Genomic DNA, 22,810 nt, shown 5'->3' on the forward strand with positions numbered 1-22,810 from the left:
AAGGCAGAACCATATACACACAAGGTACTTGCAAAGAAGTAGCAAGTGGACTCCAAACTCACAAACAGAAGTACAGCGACAACGAGTAGGAGTTAGGTGCAGGTCCAGACTCTGCAGAAAAAGGAAAGGTACAGACATAAAGAAAAACAGGTAACAGGCTAGGAGAGTGTTCAGACAGGAACTGAGTGTTAAGACAGGAACTGACACTGCAGTGAGATACAGGAGCGAGTCTGGGTATGCGGCCCCCAGAATGGCGGACAGACAGGCTAGAAGACACAGATAACAGGTCTGGGTATGCGGCCCCCAGAAAGCAGGACGTACAGGCTAGGAGCGTGTTCAGACAGGCCTGGGAATACAGCCTCCAGGAAGGCGGACAGGCAAGAAAAACAGAACAGGACCTGGCACATCAGAGGCAAGAAGCCCTCTGAAGATAATAGTTGCTCAGGCACCAGCTTCAAGGTGGAGCTGGTTTAAATATCAAGTGATAGACAGCAATAGGCTGGGGACGCATTAGGGGTGTGCCCACAGCAGCTACAAGAAACAGGAAGTAACCGGGCCGCCACCCTAAGCAGTCAGAACAGAGACAAACAGACAGCATGAACAGAAGCCAGGCTAGCAGACTGGACTGAAGATCAAGTTTGCGATCTTGCATAGTGGGAGATGGTACACCATGCAAGCCCGCCACCAGGTATGTTACAGTACCCCCCCTCTTATGCCCCCTCTTCTTCAAGCCTGCAAGAGTGTTCCACAGAGAATTGGGAGGCCAATCCTTCTCTTCAAGAGGATTACCTCTTCTGTCCACTAGAGGAAACGAATCTGGTCTCATCATCTTGGTAACTAGGATGCTTCCTCCCATCAACCCATCCTCAGCAACGGATGAAGTGGGTGAAGTACCAGGCACAGGGTGTAAGAAAGTATCAGTCCATTTGTTATCAGGTAGCACCCCGGAGGGTTCAGGAGACAACTGGAGGTCCTCCGCCTGGTTGGATGGGTGCAGAGACTCGGGGGTAGCCACTGCTTCGGGGTACACTTGGTCAAGTTCACTGGACGAAGTGAGCGAGGTATCAGGTACAGGGTGTAGGAAAGTCTCTCTCCATTTGTTATCAGGTAGCACCCCGCAGGATTCAGGAGGCAACTGGAGGTCCTCCGCCTGGTTGGAGGGGTGCAGAGACTTGGGGGTATCCACCGCCTCGATGGACGCAAGGCCAGATTTATTAGAGATGGAGGGTCCATGCTTTGGGACCATCCTCAAACTGGTTTCAGAGATGACATGTCTGTGAGGCGGGACGGTACCTGAAGCCAGATCATTGGTACAATCGTCGAGACTGTGTGGGGACATTGCCTCCGCTTCTCTTTCTTCGGAGACTTCAGCGCACAGCGAGTCAGCGACTAGCAGATCTGGTGAAGAAGAAGAAGACATTGCTGACTGTCCTGAAGATATGGGGACTGGACACCCCTTGTACCTTAACAGTCCCCCAAGATACACCATGCAAGGTCTCCAGACCTGAGCGGGCACTAGATCTCTCGGCTCTGGATGACTTGTGGGTAAACCAGTCAGCACCTGAAAGGAAAGCTTCTTCAAGTGTAATGCTCCAATCTGGAGCCTTATTTGTACAGACATCTTTTGACTGTTTCTAAGTAGGGCTCGTCCTTCTGCTGACAATGCCCAAACCGGCTTCTGGAGTTTTCGGACGGGAATCAGACACTGACTCTTCAAGGCTTTAAGCCCGAAACTTCCGATTAATCCGAGGCTTTTACATGCCACGGAGACAGTCATGGTCATCTGTGGAGAGGAAACACTAATGCCAAGGGCAGCCTCTCCTACAGGCCTAATGTCTTGGGATTCTCCAACCTTCACTGGACAAAGACCGTCAGGGGGTCCCAAACAACCGCAGAAGGACTGCAATCCGATTTTGTGACTGAGTTCCGGCCTCTGCTTTGCCTGCCGAACATGGTCAACCTTCATGGATTCCGTGCGGGTAGCTGCTTCTACAGACTGGGGAACAGGAGGTCTTTGGGAGGACAGAACCTGGCGTGATGGCTTGCCTCTATGCCTAGCACGTTTGGACTGCCTCTTGAGGTTGGGAAGAGAAGTATTCTGTGGAGCATAGTCATCCTGTGAGGATTCTGGGTGGGCAGCAGTCTCTTCAGGCTGGAGAACTGGTGAGTTACCCACACACATTACCCATCGGGGCTGCTCTGGGATATAGGAACGGGAAGCTTTAGCAGAGGCTTCAGGATTGGGGTCATCGAAGACCATTAGAAAGGCCAAGAGGAAGGCCTGCAGGTCAAGGACGATAGGATCCCATGCTTCCCATAGGGGGGTGATCCATTTCAAGGCATCACCCGCTAGGTAGGATATCATAAATAGTGTTGAGCCACCCCCGTAGTGTTCGGGTTCGGTTCGGTTCGTCGAACACCGGGATGTTCGAGGAACTGTTCGTCGAACTGTTCGTCGAACACCTTAGAACACCGTCGAACACCGTTAAAACCAATGGCAGGCAAACAAAAACACATAGAAACACATAGAAAACACCTGCAAAGGTGTCCAAAAGCTGACAAACTGCTCAGAAGACACTCTCTTTAAAAAAGCCGGCCGGCAAATTCAGCAGCGGCATACACCGGTACCCGACAATTTAGACAAGAAGGAATAGAGCATCACACATAGATTAGATAGATAGAAACATGTCAGTCACACATATAAGAAGCACAGTGACAGTGTTGGTTACTGCACTTGTCATTTAGTGTAAAGGATTTATTAAAAAAAATATTAGTGTTTTCATGCACCGTCTCTTTAAAAAAGCCGGCCGGCAATTCAGCATCTGTACCCGACAATTTAGAACAGAAAGAATAGAGCTTCACACATAGATTAGATAGATAGAAACATGTCAGTCACATATATAATAAGTACAGTGATAGTGTTGCTTACTGTACTTGTCATTTAGTGTAAAGGATTTATTTAAAAAAATAATAGTGTTTTCATGCACTGTCTCTTTAAAAAAGCCGGCCGGCAATTCAGCAGCGGTACCCGACAATTTAGAACAGAAAGATAGAGCATCACACATAGATTAGATAGATAGAAACATGTCAGTCACATATATATGAAGTACAGTGATAGTGTTGGTTACTGTACTTGTCATTTAGTATTAAAATAAAGGATTTATTATTAAAAAAATTGGCGTGGGGTTCCCCTTAATTTTAGGCTCTAGCGGAGGTTAAGCAGACGGCTGGGGCAGATGTTTGAAGCCTGGGAAGGGGGTAATACCCACGGAGCTTCCCAGGCTACTAATATCAGCCCCCAGCTGAATACATAGCCTTTACTAGCTATTAAAATGGGGGACCCCCCAAAAAAAATGACGTGGGGTCCCCCCTAATTTAATAGCTAGCAAAGGCTAGGCAGACAGCTGGGGGCTGATATTAATAGCCCAGGAAGGGAGCCATGAATATTGGCCCCCTCCCAGGCTAGAAACACCAGCCGTCAGCCGCCCCAGAAATGGCGCATTCATAGGATGCGCCAATTCTGGCACTTAGCCTCGCTCTTCCACGCTGCCCTGGTGCGGTGGCAGGGGGTAATAGGGTTGGGGTTGATGTCAGCTTATAATGCCAGCTGACATCAAGCCCAGGTTAGTAATGGAGAGGCGTCTATAAGACACCCCCATTACTAACCCCATAGTCAAAGTTAAAAAAAACACAAACACCCAGAATAAAGTCCTTTAATTGAAATAAAGACACAATCCTTTATTGTTCTAAATTAAACCATACTTACCATCACGCCCATTCCAGCTGAAGCCAACGATCTCCTGCAATAAAAGAAAAATAATAAAGCAACCTCATCCTTACCTTTCCATGGTTCCCACGACAGCTTCAGCTCTGCTACATCGAGATGACAGGCTGGACCGCAGCAGAACGCTGCCATCCAGCCTGTCATCCCGCAGACACTGAGAAGCGCAGGCTTGCTTGCGCTGCTCAGCGTCTCTCTGTGACGACATCCAGATGAGCCGAGTTCATGTCCAATGAACTCGGCTCACCTCATGCACGTCACTGACAGCGTGGGAAAATTCTCACGCTGAAGCGCTGATTGCAGGAGAATTTTCCCACGCTGTCAGTGACGTGCAGGAGGTGAGCTGAGTTCATTGGACATGAGCTCACCTCATGCACATCACTGACAGCGTGGGAGAATTCTCCTGCACTCAGCACTTCAGCGTGAGAATTTTCCCACGCTGTCAGTGACGTGCATGAGGTGAGCCGAGTTCATTGGACATGACCTCGGCTCATCTGGATGCCGTCACAGCGAGACAGTGAGGAGCGCAAGCATGCCTGCGCTTCTCAGTGTCTGCGGGATGACAGACTGGATGGCAGCGTTCTGCTGCGGTCCAGCCAGTCATCTCGATGTAGCAGAGCTGAAGCTGTCGTGGGAACCATGGAAAGGTAAGGATGAGGTTGGTTTATTATTTTTCTTTTATTGCAGGAGATCGTTGGCTTCAGCTGGAATGGGTGTGATGGTAAGTATGGTTTAATTTAGAACAATAAAGAATTGTGTCTTTATTTCAATTAAAGGACTTTATTCTGGGTGTTGTGTTTTTTTTAAATACTTTACTAGAAATTCATGGCGGTCATGTCTAATACTGGCGTGACCCCATGAATTTTGGGCTTGGGGCCAGCTGATAATACCAAGCTGGCCCTAACCCCTTTATTACCCAGTGAGCCACCGCACCAGGGCCCTGGATGAGTTGGGTACAGCGCCAGAAGATGGCGCTTCTATGAACGCGCCATTTTCCGGGGTGGCTGCGGACTGCAATTTGTAGCGGGGGGGGCCCAGAAAGCTTGGTTCTCCCTGCGCTGCAGATTCCAGCCCCCAGCTGCCTAGTTGTACCTGACTGGACACAAAAATAGGGCGAAGCCCCACGTACTTTTTTTTTAATTATTTCATGAAATTCATGAAATAATTAAGAAAAAAAGGCCTTCCCTATATTGTTGTGTCCGGCCAGGTACAAATAGGCAGCTGGTGGTTGGGGGCAGCCCGTTCCTGCCTGCTGTACCTGGCTGGACACAAATATAGTGCGAAGCCCCACTTCAATTTTTTTTAATTATTTCATGAAATTCATGAAATAATTAAGAAAAAAAGGGCTTCCCTATATTGTTGTGTCCGGCCAGGTACAAATAGGCAGCTGGTGGATGGGGGCAGCCCGTTCCTGCCTGCTGTACCTGGCTGGACACAAATATAGTGCGAAGCCCCACTTCAATTTTTTTAAATTATTTCAGGAAATTCATGAAATAATTTAAAAAAAATTGACGTGGGGCTTCGCACTATATTTGTGTCCAGCCAGGTACAGCAGGCAGGAATGGGCTGCCCCCAACCACCAGCTGCCTATTTGTACCTGGCCGGACACAACAATATAGGGAAGCCCTTTTTTTCTTAATTATTTCATGAAATAATTTAAAGAAAATTGACGTGGGGCTTCGCCCTGTTTTTGTGTCCAGCCAGGTACAACTAGGCAGCTGGGGGCTGGAATCCGCAGCGCAGGGAGGCCCAAGCTTTCTGGGCCACCCCCGCTGCAAATTGCAGTCCGCAGCCACCCCGGAAAATGGCGCGTTCATAGAAGCGCCATCTTCTGGCGCTGTACCCAACTCATCCAGGGCCCTGATGCGGTGGCTCACTGGGTAATAAAGGGATTAGGGCCAGTTTGGCATTATCAGCTGGCCCTAAGCCCGAAATTCATGGGGTCACGCCAATATTAGACATGACCACCATGAATTTCTAGTAAAGTATTTAAAAAAAACACAACACCCAGAAAAAAGTCCTTTAATTGAAATAAACACACAATTCTTTATTGTTCTAAATTAAACCATACTTACCATCACGCCCATTCCAGCTGAAGCCAACGATCTCCTGAAATAAAAGAAAAATAATAAAGCAACATCATCCTTACCTTTCCATGGTTCCCATGACAGCTTCAGCTCTGCTACATCGAGATGACAGGCTGGACCGCAGCAGAACGCTGCCATCCAGCCTCTCATCCCGCAGACACTGAGAAGCGCAGGCTTGCTTGCGCTCCACAGTGTCTCTCTGTGAGGGCATCCAGATGAGCCGAGTTAATGTCCAATGAACTCGGCTCACCTCATGCACGTCACTGACAGCGTGGGAAAATTCTCCTGCACTCAGCGCTTCAGCGTGGGAGAATTCTCACACTGAAGCGCTGAGTGCAGGAGAATTCTCCCACGCTGTCAGTGACGTGCAGGAGGTGAGCTGAGTTCATTGGACATGAGCTCACCTTATGCACGTCACTGACAGCGTGGGAAAATTCTCCTGCACTCAGCGCTTCAGCGTGGGAGAATTCTCACGCTGAAGCGCTGAGTGCAGGAGAATTCTCCCACGCTGTCAGTGACGTGCAGGAGGTGAGCTGAGTTCATTGGACATGAGCTCACCTTATGCACGTCACTGACAGCGTGGGAGAATTCTCCTGCACTCACCGCTTCAGCGTGAGAATTTTCCCACGCTGTCAGTGACGTGCATGAGGTGAGCCGAGTTCATTGGACATGAACTCGGCTCATCTGGATGTCGTCACAGAGAGACGCTGAGCAGCGCAAGGAAGCCTGCGCTTCTCAGTGTCTGCGGGATGAGAGGCTGGATGGCAGCGTTCTGCTGCGGTCCAGCCTGTCATCTCGATGTAGCAGAGCTGAAGCTGTCGTGGGAACCATGGAAAGGTAAGGATGAGGTTGCTTTATTATTTTTCTTTTATTGCAGGAGATCGTTGGCTTCAGCTGGAATGGGCGTGACAGTAAGTATGGTTTAATTTAGAACAATAAAGGATTGTGTCTTCATTTCAATTAAAGGACTTTATTCTGGGTGTTTGTGTTTTTTTTTAACTTTGACTATGGGGTTAGTAATGGGGGTGTCTTATAGACGACTCTCCATTACTAACCTGGGCTTGATGTCAGCTGGCATTATAAGCTGACATCAACCCCAACCCTATTACCCCCTGCCACCGCACCAGGGCAGCGTGGAAGAGCGAGGCTAAGTGCCAGAATTGGCGCATCCTATGAATGCGCCATTTCTGGGGCGGCTGACGGCTGGTGTTTCTAGCCTGGGAGGGGGCCAATATTCATGGCTCCCTTCCTGGGCTATTAATATCAGCCCCCAGCTGTCTGCCTAGCCTTTGCTAGCTATTAAATTAGGGGGGACCCCACGTCATTTTTTTTGGGGTGTCCCCCATTTTAATAGCTAGTAAAGGCTATGTATTCAGCTGGGGGCTGATATTAGTAGCCTGGGAAGCTCCGTGGGTATTACCCCCTTCCCAGGCTTCAAACATCTGCCCCAGCCGTCTGCTTAACCTCCGCTAGAGCCTAAAATTAAGGGGAACCCCACGCCAATTTTTTTAATAATAAATCCTTTATTTTAATACTAAATGACAAGTACAGTAACCAACACTATCACTGTACTTCATATATATGTGACTGACATGTTTCTATCTATCTAATCTATGTGTGAAGCTCTATTCTGTCTGTTATAAATTGTCGGGTACCGCTGCTGAATTGCCGGCCGGCTTTTTTAAAGAGACGGTGCATGAAAACACTATTATTTTTTTTGATAAATCCTTTACGCCAAATGACAAGTACAGTAAGCAGCACTTTCACTGTACTTCGTATATATGTGGCTGACATGTTTATATCTATCTAATCTATGTGTGAAGCTCTATTCTTTCGGTTCTAAATTGTCGGGTACAGGTGTATGCCGCTGCTGAATTGCCGGCTTTTCATGTTTCACTGTTGGCACTGTTCCCATCGATTTGGGCAATCACTGTAATGCCACAACCACCATGGCTGTGGCATTACAGTGAGTGGCAGACAATCCCTGCATGATTGGTGCTCTAAATAGCGCCAGACATGCAGGACACGCTTTTGGTGCACGAACAGTTATCGAACATAACCTCGAATAGCCGAATTTTTTGCAAATCGTTCGGGTTCGTCGAACAACTCGAACACCGCCCAAAACAGCTCGAATTTGAGATTGGCGAACAGTTCTAGTCGAACACCGCTCATCTCTAATCATAAATGCCACTTTAGCCCAATCGGTAGGAAAATAGAGAGGGTAGAACTTGAAATGCAGCATGCATTATTCCACAAATGCACGGCTTTGTTTAGGATCCCCATAGTACCGTGGCGGATCCGCAGGAGCAAGTGCTGATAGATCCATTTGGGCTGGTGCATAAATCGCCTGGGCCATAGCTAGAGAAATTTTTTTTAATTTATTTATTTATTTTTTTTAATGCACGTATTCGCTGGACACGGATTCAAAATGTCTCTGAGAGCAAAGGGCCGTGGGGCTAAACGGGAACCATGGACTGAGCAAACTGTTATGCACACGCCCGGGCTGACTGGCGTGTGCGTGATTAGTGATCCCACTGTGCCATGAACCGGAGAGTGCCTGGAGGGGCGTAACTAAGTATCAACCCGATCCGACCCAGGTCGCACGACCGCTACGACGCCGTGCACCAGGGACGAACCAGGTGCCACTCCAGGTGAATACCCCTGACACGGCTGTTGACCCACACTGGGGAATACAAGAACAGGAAGGTTAGAGCACAGGCTGGGTAGGGTCCAGTATAGACTGGGAGATGGGTTCAGAGCCGCAGATGCGGTAATCAAGCAGAGTAAAGCGAAACAGCAGGTGCGGAGGACAAGGCTGAGCAGAGCGAAACCGCAGGTGCGGTGGACAAAGCTGAGCAGAGCGAAACAGCAGGTGCGTTGGATAAGGCTGAGCAGAGCGAAACCGCAGATGCGGTGGACAAGGCTGAGCAGAGCAAAACCGCAGGTGCGGTGGACAAGGCAGAGCGAGCAGGAACCGCCGAAGCGGTAAGTAAGGCAGAGCACAGATAAACCGCCGGGGCGGTAAGCAAGGCAGAGCAAGGGGGAAACCGCAAAAGCGGTGAGCAAAGACAGAGCAGAGGGGACAGGGCTCTGTTCACACGGAACAGACTGGAAGGGAAAGGCAGAACCAGATACACACAAGGTACTTGCAAAGAAGTAGCGAGTGGACTCCAAACTCACAAACGGAAGTATAGCGACAACGAGTAGGAGTTAGGTGCAGGTTCAGACTCTGCAGAAAAAGGAAAGGTACAGACATAAAGAAAAACAGGTAACAGGCTAGGAGAGTGTTCAGACAGGAACTGAGTGTTAAGACAGGAACTGACACTGCAGTGAGATACAGGAGCGAGTCTGGGTATGCGGCCCCCAGAATGGTGGACAAACAGGCTAGAAGACACAGATAACAGGTCTGGGTATGCGGCCCCCAGAAGGCAGGACGAACAGGCTAGGAGCGTGTTCAGACAGACCTGGGAATACAGCCTCCAGGAAGGCGGACAGGCAAAAAAAACAGAACAGGACCTGGCACATCAGAGGCAAGAAGCCCTCTGAAGATAATAGTATCTCAGGCACCAGCTTCAAGGTGGAGCTGGTTTAAATATCAAGTGACAGACAGCAATAGGCTGGGGACGCATTAGGGGTGTGCCCACAGCAGCTACAAGAAACAGGAAGTAACCGGGCCGCCGCCCTAAGCAGTCAGAACAGAGACAAACAGACAGCATGAACAGAAGCCAGGCTAGCAGACTGGACTGAAGATCAAGTTTGCGATCTTGCATAGTGGGAGATGGTACACCAGGCAAGCCCACCACCAGGTTTGTTACACTTCTCCTGCTTTCTCAGATAGCTATGATGACTACTCCTAGTCCTAGTTGGTGACTAAGTTTCAGTAAAAAAACACAAATTCTACAAAAACACAACTCTCAGCTAGACCTCAGATAGGTACAGAGAGGAGTGTTGACTGTAAAATACAGGTGGTTCCTGCACATCTACTGGTCCCACACCATAACTGCGATGTTCAGTTACAATGCTTTATATCAAAGGGGTTCTTTGTTGAAAACAAGTTATCACCTATTCATAGTTATCACCATATCTGTATTATTGATCAGTGGGGGGCTTTTCCATCCATCATCTATACGGCTGCCAGAAAAAGCCAAGCACAGCACTCGGCAGCCACATAGGGAATGAATGTAGTAGTTGAACACGACACTCCATTCTAACATTCTTCCATTCCCATGTCACAGGGAAGGAGGGATGAAACTTTCCAGTATTAAAGTTGACTTGACAGCTTCCCCATGTCCTACAAACCAGCCCCATGTCTTTATCCCACTCATTTTACTGCTCCCAACAATCACCTTTCTTTTGTTTTCTGTTCATCTCTTCTTACAACTATCAACAGACAATACCTGGTATCCTAAAGTGCAGCTCTAAAGTGGGAAAAGCAACACTCTGCATGTGTCAACTATGGGAAGTCTTAACAGAAAATGCTATTAAGATGGTACTATACACTAGAGATGAGCGGTGTTCGACTAGAACTGTTCGCCAATCTCAAATTCGTGCTGTTTTGGGCAGTGTTCGAGTCGTTCGACGAACGCGAACGATTTGCAAACAACTCGGCTGTTCGAGGTTATGTTCGATAACTGTTCGTGCACCAAAAGCGTGTCCTGCATGTCTGGCGCTATTTAGAGCACCAATCATGCAGGGATTGTCTGCCACTCACTGTAATGCCACAGCTAGAGATGAGCGTTGTTCTACTCGAACTGTTCGCCAATCTCAAATTCGAGCTGTTTTGGGCGGTATTCGAGCCGGTCGGCGAACACGAACAATTTGAGAAAAATTCGGCTCTTCGAGGTTATGTTCGATAACTGTTCGTGCACCAAAATCATAACTGGATTTTTTCTCAGTAATGATGAAAATTAATGTTAATACGCAGTTTGAGTGTACAGCGGGGCGGGGGGAGGGGCAGGGGATGGATCTCTGCAGGAACAATGAAGATCTCCATTTTTTTTTCTCTTTCCCGCATTTGCAGTGGGGAGGTGCAATCTGTCAGCCTATCAGCAGCGCACACACGGAGCGAAGTGCTTTTTTTCACACAAGCAAGGGCATGTGTGATTGGCAGTGTATGTCACATGTCCTTGCCCTATAAGACCAAGCCATTTTCCCCGTCGCCACCATTTTCTCACTGCTGCAGCTGCGTGTTAGACGGCACCGCTGTTGCTGTGTGCGCTATACCTTGTTAATTTCAAGCCAATTTTCGCACAAATATACAGATAGCTTGGGAGTAGGGAATAGATGTGATTGCAGTCCTTTTAAGGACTAGGTTACAGCATTTCCTACGACTTTTATCAAGCAGGTCTGTGCTCTTAAATAGATAGATTGTGGGAGTAAAGACTAATTGTAATTGGAGTCCTTTTCGGGACTAGGTTACATCAGTTCCTATCAGTTTTTGCCAGGCAGGTCTGTGCCAGTGAGGTGCAAGTTTTTTTCACAGCATTTGGCTGAATCTAGCAAAACTAATCCTTTTTGGCCTATTGCAGAGTGTGTTAGTCAGTGGAGTAGCCTATCTGTGTTGCAAGATATACCACCTGTGTATAGAATACCAATTTTTTTACTGCTCCTAGTGAAGTAAAATCTTTTGGGCATAGCATTATTCTATTAGTCCATCTATACTGACCTCCATCAGGTTGCAAATTAAAAATAATTTTTTTCTGCATCTAGCTCTGAAAAAATATTTGGGCTTCTAGCAGTGTGTGGGACTTGGTCTATTAGTCCATCTATACTGACCTCCATCAGGTTGCAAATTAAAAATATTTTTTTTCTTCATTTATCTCTGAAAAAATATTTGGGCTTCTAGCAGCGTGTGGGACTTGTTCTATTAGTCCATCTATACTGACCTCCATCAGGTTGCAAATTAAAAATAATTTTTTTCTGCATCTAGCTCTGAAAAAATATTTGGGCTTCTAGCAGTGTGTGGGACTTGGTCTATTAGTCCATCTATACTGACCTCCATCAGGTTGCAAATTAAAAATATTTTTTTTCTGCATCTAGCTCTGAAAAAATATTTGGGCTTTTAGCAGTGTGTGGGACTTGGTCTATTAGTCCATCTATACTGACCTCCATCAGGTTGCAAATTGAATAAAAAAAATTTCTGCATCTAGCTCTGAAAAAATATTTGGGCTTCTAGCGGTGTGTGGGACTTGGTCTATTAGTCCATCTATACTGACCTCCATCAGGTTGCAAATTAAAAATAATTTTTTTCTGCATCTAGCTCTGAAAAAATATTTGGGCTTCTAGCAGTGTGTGGGACTTGGTCTATTAGTCCATCTATACTGACCTCCATCAGGTTGCAAATTAAAAATAATTTTTTTCTTCATTTAGCTCTGAAAAAATATTTGGGCTTCTAGCAGTGTGTGGGACTTGTTCTATTAGTCCTTCTATACTGACCTCCAGCAGGTTGCAAATTGAATATAATTTTTTTCTGCATCTAGCTCTGAAAAAATATTTGGGCTTCTAGCGGTGTGTGGGACTTGGTCTATTAGTCCATCTATACTGACCTCCATCAGGTTGCAAATTAAAAATATTTTTTTTCTGCATCTAGCTCTGAAAAAATATTTGGGCTTCTAGCAGTGTGTGGGACTTGGTCTATTAGTCCATCTATACTGACCTCCATCAGGTTGCAAATTGAATAAAAAAATTTTCTGCATCTAGCTCTGAAAAAATATTTGGGCTTCTAGCGGTGTGTGGGACTTGGTCTATTAGTCCATCTATACTGACCTCCATCAGGTTGCAAATTAAAAATAATTTTTTTCCGCATCTAACCCAGCCAATAGTTTTGGCCTAATACCACAGTTTGGCCACTCAGCTCTGCTCGGTTACCATCCATTGTTTTTTTGTGCAAACAACTCCAGAGTTGTGAATTAGTTAACCACCAAAATGAGTGGAAAAAGGCCTGCTGCTGGTGGAAAGGGGAATAGGCGTGTTGGGAAGGGGAAAAAAGGTTGTGTCCGTGGGGTAGGTGCAGAAGAAAGACCATCTTCCAGCCAAACTAAAATGTCTACTTCTTTTAGCGGACATTGTGATAAGATCCCTTTCTTACGGCCACGCCAATTGCTACAAATTCCAGATGAGGCACAAAAACAGCAGGTGCTTCAACGGATATCAAGTGCTCCTTTAAGTGGGCTCTCCTCCACATCAACTTCAACATCACAAATACTCCAGTCCTCAAAGGTGTCACCCAAATCGCACTTGCTTCCTCACAGCTCCCAAATCTCCAGCTGCCCGTCTGAGTATGAGGTAGAACAGATGGTTGAGTCTGCAGAGCTGTTTACTCATACTATAGCCTGGGAATCAGAGGTCGACTCCAGCGCTTCTGTGAATCCAGACGAGGAAATGATCTGCACTGATGCCCAGAATCTTTATGAGTCGGATCCAGGACCAGACGCAGAAGGTTCTGACCATAATGTAGACCCTCATTCCCAAACTGTAACTCCTGTTGGTGGAGACAATGAGGAAGACGATGATAAGACTCAAATACCTGATTGGAGCGACAACTTTAGTTTTTTGTCAGGGCAGGAACAGGTTGGCTCTGAGGACGACGGGTGTGATAACGCACAGGGTGATGATGATGAGGTCGGAGATCCCACTTACTGTCAACCCACAGTCAGCCAAGAGATGAGGTCAGCAGAGGAGGTGGAGGAAGATGCTAGTGACGACGAGGTCAGGTTGCGCCTTCCTGGACAGAGACGTAGTACTGGAAGCACGTCAACAACTGCATCCTCAAACACAACTCTGCCTCTCACCACAAGTCGTGGTGGCTCTTCAGGTCGCATGGGTGCTAAGCCTTGCATAGCCTGGGCATTTTTTCAGATCGATAAAGATGACCCAACTCATGTTATCTGTAACATTTGTCAGCAAAAGCTAAGTAGAGGCCAAAAAATACATAGTTTGAGTACTTCATGCATGAACCGGCACATGGACATGAAGCATAAGTTGCAGTGGGAAGCTCAGTGTGCTGCAATGCGGCCTAGCCGGCCGGGCCAACCACCGTCTGCCATATCTTGTGCATCCGCGGCCTCTTCATCCTCTGTGACTGGGGGGGACAGCAGTCACACCTGTTTTGGGGCGCAGACCTGCCACCTCTTTACCCGCAACAGCCAGCGTGATTGGCAGGTCATCATTTTCTTTGGAGGTGGTAACACCAGCTGGTCTTGAGCGCTGTCCGACATCGATAGCACCACCTTTGGATCAAGGCAACCTAACAAGTCCGCCTGCATCTTCCTCACAGACCGGCAGTTTGCCGGGGACACCCTTATCAACCCCGTCTAAGCACAATAGCCAGCCCTCGGTCCCTCAGATGTGGACAAGTAAAAGACCATTTCCTCCTAGCCATGAGAAAGCTAAGAGGTTGAATTTCACCATCTGCAAGCTCTTGGCTACAGAAATGCTGCCTTTCCGCCTGGTGGACACAGAGGATTTTCGAGACCTTATGTCCGTCGCAGTGCCCCAGTACCAGATGCCCAGTCGGCACTACTTCTCAAAGAAAGGTGTGCCTGCGCTCCACCAGCATGTCGCACACAACATCACCGCTTCTTTGAGAAACTCTGTGTGTGACAGGGTGCATTTCACCACAGACACTTGGATGAGTAGGCATGGACAGGGGCGTTACATGTCGCTGACTGGGCACTGGGTAACTATGGTGACAGCAGGACAAGGGGCTGCTGTCCAAGTCTTGCCGTCCCCACGAGTTGTGCGTCAATCCTCTTTATGTCAAAGTTCCTCCACTGCTTCTGCCTCCTCAACCTCCTCTCGGTCTTCCACCTGCACCCAAAGCCTGTCTGGTCATGCCACAAGCTTTCTAACTGCGCAGAAGGGATCCTGCACACCTCCTTACTATGCTGGCAGTAGGGCTCAACGTCATAAGGCGGTTTTTACATTGAAATGTCTGGGAAATGTGAGTCACACAGCTGAGGAGTTGTGGTCAGCTCTGGAGAACCAATTTCATGAATGGTTGTCTCCACTGGACCTGAAACCAGGGAAGGCCGTGTGCGACAATGCTGCAAACCTGGGTGCGGCCCTTCGCCGGGGCAATGTCACACACGTGCCTTGTATGGCTCACGTGTTGAACCTGGTTGTCCAGCAATTTTTAGCCCACTATCCCAGACTAGATGGCCTTCTGCAGAGGGCACGGTCGCTGTGTGCTCACTTCCGCCGTTCGCATCCCGCAGCTCAGCGACTTACATCTCTACAGAAGTCGTTGGGCCTGCCACTTCACCGGCTAAAATGCGATGTGCCTACCCGGTGGAATTCAACTCTGCACATGTTGCAGCGACTGTGGCAGCACCGACAAGCCCTGGTGCAATACGTTCTGACGTATAGCCTGGGCCAACGAGATTCAGAGGTGGGGCAAATCACGCTGGAGGAGTGGTCTCAGATCAGGGACCTATGCACCCTTCTGCACAGTTTTGAAATGGCGACGAAGATGTTTAGTGCTGACGATGCCATTATCAGCATGACTATTCCGGTGATTTACATGCTGGAGCACATGTTAAACAGAATTCGGAGTCAGGTGGTGGCACAAGAGGAGGTGGAGGAAGTAGAGGAGGAGGAGTTGTATGCGGAAGGGCTAACATCTGCAAGGTCCAGACGGTCGGCAGCACCAAGGCGGCAGGCATGTGAGGGTGGGGGAGATGATTTTACCAGGGCGCATGGTAGCAGCCAAACTAGTGAGGAAGGTGCAGGAGCCCAGGAAGAAGTGGAGGACGAACTGATGGAAGACTCATCAGATGAGGGAGACCTTGATCACATTTCTGTTGTGCGAGGTTGGGGGGAGAGGACAGAGGAAGGAAGCATGATTGTTACCTCGCCACCAACACAACAGGGACTTGGTGCTCCTGGATGCGCAACACACATGAGTGCCTTCTTGCTGCACTACCTGCAACATGACCCTCGAATTGTGAGAATTAGAAATAATCCTGACTACTGGGTTGCCACACTGTTAGATCCCCGGTACAAAAGTAAATTTGCAGAAATTATTCCTGCCATAGAAAGGGATGCACGCATGCAGGAGTATCAGCAGAGACTGTTGCAGAATCTTACATGTGCTTTTCCACAAAATACCAGTGGTGCACGTAGTGAATCTCACAGTTCCAACTTGCCAACCGTGGGACCGTCAAGTGTTCAGCACTCAAACCGTAACAGAACCACAGTATCTGCTGGTAACATCAATTTTGCGGAATCATTTCACCACTTTTTTAGCCCATCCTTTGCAAGGCCACAGGAGACAAGAAGTCTGACACATAGTCAACGCCTAGAGACGATGGTACAGGAGTATCTCCAAGTAAACATTGAAGCCACGACTGTGTCACTGGACCCTTGCTCTTTTTGGGCTTCCAATCTGGATAAATGGCCGGAGCTAGCCACTTACGCCTTGGAGATCTTGTCATGCCCCGCAGCCAGCGTTCTGTCTGAACGTGTGTTCAGCGCTGCTGGTGGTGTGCTGACAGATAAGCGCACGCGGCTCTCCACTGATAATGTAGACAGACTCACGTTCATAAAGATGAACAAATCATGGATCCGAAACGACTTTTCTACCCCTGTGTCATCCTGGGGAGAGTAAAAGCTTGATGATTGGTTAAAATCACCCTACCAACCGTTTTAAGCTTTCAAATTACTAATCATGTTTATCTGTATCTTGACTGGAAAATAATTTGGGCTTTGTAGCAGTGTGCAGCACTGATCCTATTAGGCTATCTATAATAAGCTTCACCAGATTTAAAATTAAAAATAATTTTTATCTGCATCTAGCCCGGAAAATAATTTTGGGGCTCCGAGATGCGCAAGACACATAAGTGCCTTCTTGCTGCACTACCTGCAGCATGACCCTCATATTGTCAGAATTCGAAGTAATCATGACTACTGGGTTGCCACACTCTTAGATCCCCCAAACTTTTCGATCAACCTTTTCATTTTAATAAAGACCAAAAAAATGGTCATTTTTGAAATTATAAGCATTAGCAGGTTGTTAGAAACTGAAATCAAACAGTTTTCAACTCAAAACTTTATTCTAGGTGATGTTACATTTTCACATAGGACCCCTTGTTCGAAAGGAGCTTCTGAACTCTCTCGTCCATTGAATTTGTCAGGTTTTGGATGGTTTCTGCTTCAATTGTTTTGCATGAGGACAGAATACCCTCCCAGAGCTGTTGCTTAGATGTGAACTGCCTCCCGCCATCATAGACACTCCTTTTAATGATGCTCCAAAGGTTCTGAATGGGGTAGAGGTCAGGGGAGCATGGGGGTCACACCATAAGTTTGTCCCCTTTTATGCCCATATCAGCCAGAGATGCAGATGTTTTATGTGCAGCATGAGATGGTGCATTATCATGCAGAAAAATGATCTTGCTGTGAAATACACGGTTCTTCTTCTTGAACCATGGCAGGAAGTGCTGTTTGAGAAAATCCACATACATTATGGAGTTCATCTTTAGCACCTTCAGGGATCCTAAAGGGGCCGACAATCTCTCTCCCCATGATTCCAGCCCAAAACATTACTCCACCTCCTCCTTGTTGGCGCTGTAGCCGTGTTTGCGTGGGGTGTCCATCAACCAGCCATCCTCCACTCCATTCATCTGGACCATCGAGCGCTGCACGGCACTCATCCGTGAACAAAACAGTTTTGAAATCAGTCTTCATGTAATGTTTGGCCCACTGGAGCCGTTTCTGCTTGTGTGAAGTGGATAGAGGAGGTCGACAGGATGGCGTATGCACAGCTGCAAACCTCTGAAGGACCCTGCATCTTGTTGTTCGGGGGACGTTGGAGGCACAAGCAGCTTCAAAAACTTGTCTGCTGCTATAACAAGGCTTTTTTGCCGCTGCTCTTTCAACCTGACGTAATTGCCTGTAGGAAAGAGTCCTCAATTTGCCCTTATCAGCACGCACACGTGTGTACTGTGAATCAGCTACATACTTCTTGATTGCCAAGACACTTCATCCTGATCATCGCACAATGTTGATTGTAGTCATGCCTTGACCTAAACACTCCACAATTTGTTGCTTCTCAGCAGCCGACACATCCTTTTTCTTTCCCATTTTGGCAGAAAATGTAGGCTGCTTAATAATATGAGAGAGCCTTCTTAAGTAGTCTTGCCTTTCATTGGACACACCTGCCAAACTAATTAGCACAGGTGTCTGCAATTGCTTACAGTGATATAAAGAGCCCTGACACACATCACCATCAATGAGTTTAACTGACAAACAAACAAATTCTTCCCTTATCACTCCTAAACACTTTTTGCATAATAATTTGGAACGCGGTGTACATGTGCTTTTCCACAAAACACCAGTGGTTCACGTAGTGAATCTTACAGTTCTAACTTGCCAACCGTGGTCTGTATGGAATTGTTCAATAAAGGGCCCAAAATTAAGATAACATAGATGGGAGAGGTCTCTATGAATAGGAATTCCTAAGTATTTGATACCCTGTGAGGGCCAGGCAAAGGGAAAGTTGGACTGGATGGAATCCTATATGGATTTAGGGAGGGAGACATCGAGGGCCTCAGACTTCGCTGCATTGATTTTAAAATTTTACCATGTAACAAAGTGATCTATTTCAGCCATAACAGCAGGGATGGATATATGTGATTGAGTGATATATACTAGGACATCATCAGCAAATAGAGAGCACTTGTACTCGGTGCCTCCCACCTCAATCCACCTAATATTGGGGTTATGGCGAATTGATGAGAGCAGGTGCTCCGTCACTAGGATGTATAAGAGAGGGGACAGAGGACATCCCTGCCTTGTCCCATTGGTGATTGTGAAAGGTGATAAAAATGTTCTGACGCACCCCCTGGGCCTTGGGACACCCGGAGCCGGACCCTTTTTGGTGGATGCTGGTGGTTGTAGTCTTCGTGGCGGCGATCCGGTTCCGTGGCTCAGGGCGGTCAAACCAGTGGCGGAACTATTTATGTGGTTTTGATGTTTAAATGTCCGACTACGCCACCCGTGGATTGCGGTCAGAGTGAACCGCCGCTACAGGGCAGACCGCTAAGGCTGGTGTTGTGGGTGCAGCAGAGCGTAGCATAACTCCCCACGGGAGGAGTATAGCCTCAGGGCAGTGTATGCGGAGGATGGGGGTGATGGTGCAGGGCAGCAGCAGTAACGACACGGAGTCAGTGATGCAGTTCAGGGCCTTTACTCACAGTTCTTATTATCCAGACCACGTCTGCAGGTAACGGCTGCCCACGTCGTACTGTGCTCACCAGGTGAGGGGCTCAGACAACTCCCAGATAACTTTGGAGCGCTTCACAGGACCCCCTTTGTGTGTCCTTTGTCTGGCCTTTCTTACCAACACTTCTGTCCGGCTGCCTCGGGCCTCCTCTTGGTAAACTTGGCGCCAGTTTCCCTGACCCTATGTGGTGCCTTCCTAGCGGGTGGAGCAAGGGGCTGCGCCACATAAAATGTCAGAGCCTCCGGTTTCTAGCTGAGGGTCGTTTCCTGCCTCCACTAGTTCGGGGACCGGTCTCCCCCTTTGGCCTGACCCCTCCACGCAGGTGGATTCGGGCGTGCGGTGGCGACTCGCCCGTCCGCACCCCTGGGATCCCTTCATTCCTCGTTCCTGGAGCCTTCTCCGCTCCTCTTCCTTCCTTCTCCCTCTTCCAGGCCTGGGCCTCTGTTACTAGGCCCGCCTCCGGAGCAGAGCTCATGCAGAGCCCCTGCTCCCTGCCACTTCTGCTCAGACTTCTCTGCACTGAACTAAGATGGTGCCCACCTTTTATACTCCCTTCTCAATGCACAAAGGAACTGCTTCCTCCCTGCTCCTGCACTGCAGGGTTCCCCTTCCTCAGTGTTCCCTCCCCCCACTCCAGCCAGGGACAGGGACTGTCGTGCCCATCTCAGGGGCATATTGGTCGCCCTGCCCCACGGCAATGTGGTGTAATGCATGCAGGTGTCGGGTCCTGATCCACACTCCATCCTTATCTGAGAGTGAGATATCACACCTCTGGGTGAGGTGCAATACGTCTGTAGCAACCGAGCCCTCGGTGCTACAGTTCCATTTATCTTCAGCCTAGGTGACGTATTGTGATACAGGGCCGTGATTTTGGCTATAAAAGGGTCCCCTAGACCCCTACCCCAAGCTTTTTAAGAGAATCATATATGGCGTGCCAGGAGACTCTATGGAATGCTTTCTCAGCATCCAACGAGAGTATCTACTTACAAATTTTTAACTGCATCTAGCCCAGGAAATACTTTGTGCCTAGTAGCAGTGTCTGCTAGTCAGCGGATTATCCCGGCTGTTAAGCAAGCTACACCACCTGTAGTTTGGACACTTAATTTTTTCAAAGGAAATGCTTCGGGACCACGGGATACTCAGTGAAGAGCATCAGGAGGCACCCCAAGGCATAGGGGCTGGGACTGGCACTAGGATGCCTTGCGGTGGACAGCCGAGCTCGATCCTTATAAAAGCTTTTTAACTGCAGCAGCTTTATTGGACGCTACTGGAGCTGGAATTACGCGGCTGCTGGCATGAGACTTGCCCTCCAATAGATCCTTGTAAATGGATTTAAAGTGTATTCATTCAAATTAGAGGGACAATTTAAATTAAAAAGCTTAGAGCTGCCTCCACCACAGGGGGGCTCTCTCGACCCACCAGCGGACAGGCACCAGTATTGGGAGAGGGGGGCTGGCCGTCAGGGTTCACCGCGGCTCTGGCACAAACCCGGCGACACGGAGGTGGCACGGGCAGGAGCGGACTGGCCGTCTCGGCTTCTCACTTTTTGGATTTTAGAAGGGCATGACATGCCTATATCTGTGTCTCCCCCTCCTTTTACTCCTTCACCTCTTTTCTTTTCGCATGACTATATGTACTTGTCACTTTTCCATGTGTTAGTTGTGTCTTCTGAGCAGTTTGTCAGCTTTTGGACACCTTTGAAGGTGTTTTCTATGTGTTTCTATGTGTTTTGTTTGCCTGCCATTGGTTTTAACGGTGTTCGAAGGTGTTCGACGAACAGTTCGACGAACAGTTCGGCGAACACACGGGTGTTCGACGAACCGAACCGAACTCGAACACTACGGGGGTGGCTCAACACTAGCCACAGCCATGGTGGTTGTGGCATTACAGTGGTTGCCCAAATCGATGGGAACAGTGCTCACAGTGAAACATGAAAAGCCGGCAATTCAGCATACACCGGTACCCGACAATTTAGAAGCGAAAGAATAGAGTATCACACATAGATTAGATAGATAGAAACATGTCAGTCACATATATAAGAAGTACAGTGACAGTGTTGGTTACTGTACTTGTCATTTAGTGTAAGGGATTTATTAAAAAAAATATTAGTGTTTTCATGCACCGCCTCTTTAAAAAAGCCGGCCTGCAATTCAGCATCGGTACCCGACAATTTCTAACAGAAAGAATAGAGCATCACACATAGATTAGATAGATAGAAACATGTCAGTCACATATATAAGAAGTACAGTGATAGCGTTGATTACTGTACTTGTCATTTAGTGTTAAAATAAAGGATTTATTTAAAAAAAATTGGCGTGGGGTTCCCCGTAATTTTAGTCTCTAGCGGAGGTTAAGCAGATGGCTGGGGCAGATGTTTGAAGCCTGGAAAGGGGGTAATACCCACGGAACTTCCCAGGCTACTAATATCAGCCCCCAGCTGAATACCTAGCCTTTACTAGCTATTAAAATGGGGGACCCCGAAAAAAATGACGTGGGGTCCCCCCTATTTTAATAGCTAGCAAAGGCTAGGCAGACAGCTGGGGGCTGATATTAATAGCCCAGGAAGGGTGCCATGAATATTGGCCCCCTCCCAGGCTAGACACACCAGCCGTCAGCCACCCCAGAAATGGCGCATCCATAGGATGCACCAATTCTGGCACTTAGCCTCGCTCTTCCCACTGCCTGTAGCAGTGGCAGTGGGGTAATAGGGTTGGGGTTGATGTCAGCTTATAATGCCAGCTGACATCAAGCCCAGGTTAGTAATGGAGAGGCGTCTATAAGACACCCCCATTACTAACCCCATAGTCAAAGTTACAAAAAAACACAAACACCCAGAATAAAGTCCTTTAATTGAAATAAAGACACAATTCTTTATTGTTCTAAATTAAACCATACTTACCGTCACGCCCATTCCAGCTGAAGCCAACGATCTCCTGCAATAAAAGTAAAATAATAAAACAACATCATCCTTACCTTTCCATGGTTCCCACGATAGCTTCAGCTCTGCTACATTCACATGACAGGCTGGACCGCAGCAGAACGCTGCCATCCAGCTTGCCATGCCGCAGAGACTGAGAAGCGCAGGCATGCTTGTGCTCCTCAGTGTCTCGCTGTGACGGCATAAAGATGAGCCGAGGTCATTTCCAATGAACTCAGCTCACCTCATGCACGTCACTGACAGCGTGGGAAAATTCTCCTGCGCATGCGGTGAGTGCAGTAGAATTTTCCCACCCCGTCAGTGACGTGCATGAGGTGAGCTCATGTCCAATGAACTCGGCTCACCTCATGCACGTCACTGACAGCGTGGGAAAATTCTCCTGCGCATGTGTTCAAGTCTTATTAGCAGACAATCAAATACATCATGTCATGTAAACAATTTATCTGTACTTTTGCTTATTCTTTATTTTAAGAACAGTCGTATTGGGGCAGCTACACCTTACACCTACAGGAACTTTGACGACATCTTGTTCTAAGTCCATAAGCAATAATATTAATATGGAGTTGGTCCACACTTTATAGATACAACTGTTTCCACTCTTCTGGGAAGGCTTTCTACAAGATTTTGGAGGAGTCAATGGCAATTTTTGCCCGTTCATCCAGTAAAGCATTTATAGATTATACACTGATGTTGGATGAGAGGCCAGGCTCACAATCTCTGTCCTTGTACACCATCAAGGCATTGGCTAAGGTTGGGCTCAGGATTCTTTTGGTGACATTCAAGTT

The sequence above is a fragment of the Phyllobates terribilis genome, unplaced genomic scaffold, assembly GCF_046119375.1.
Source record: "Phyllobates terribilis strain yellow unplaced genomic scaffold, ASM4611937v1 Scaffold_13__5_contigs__length_258822181, whole genome shotgun sequence".
NCBI classification, from domain to species: domain Eukaryota; kingdom Metazoa; phylum Chordata; class Amphibia; order Anura; family Dendrobatidae; genus Phyllobates; species Phyllobates terribilis.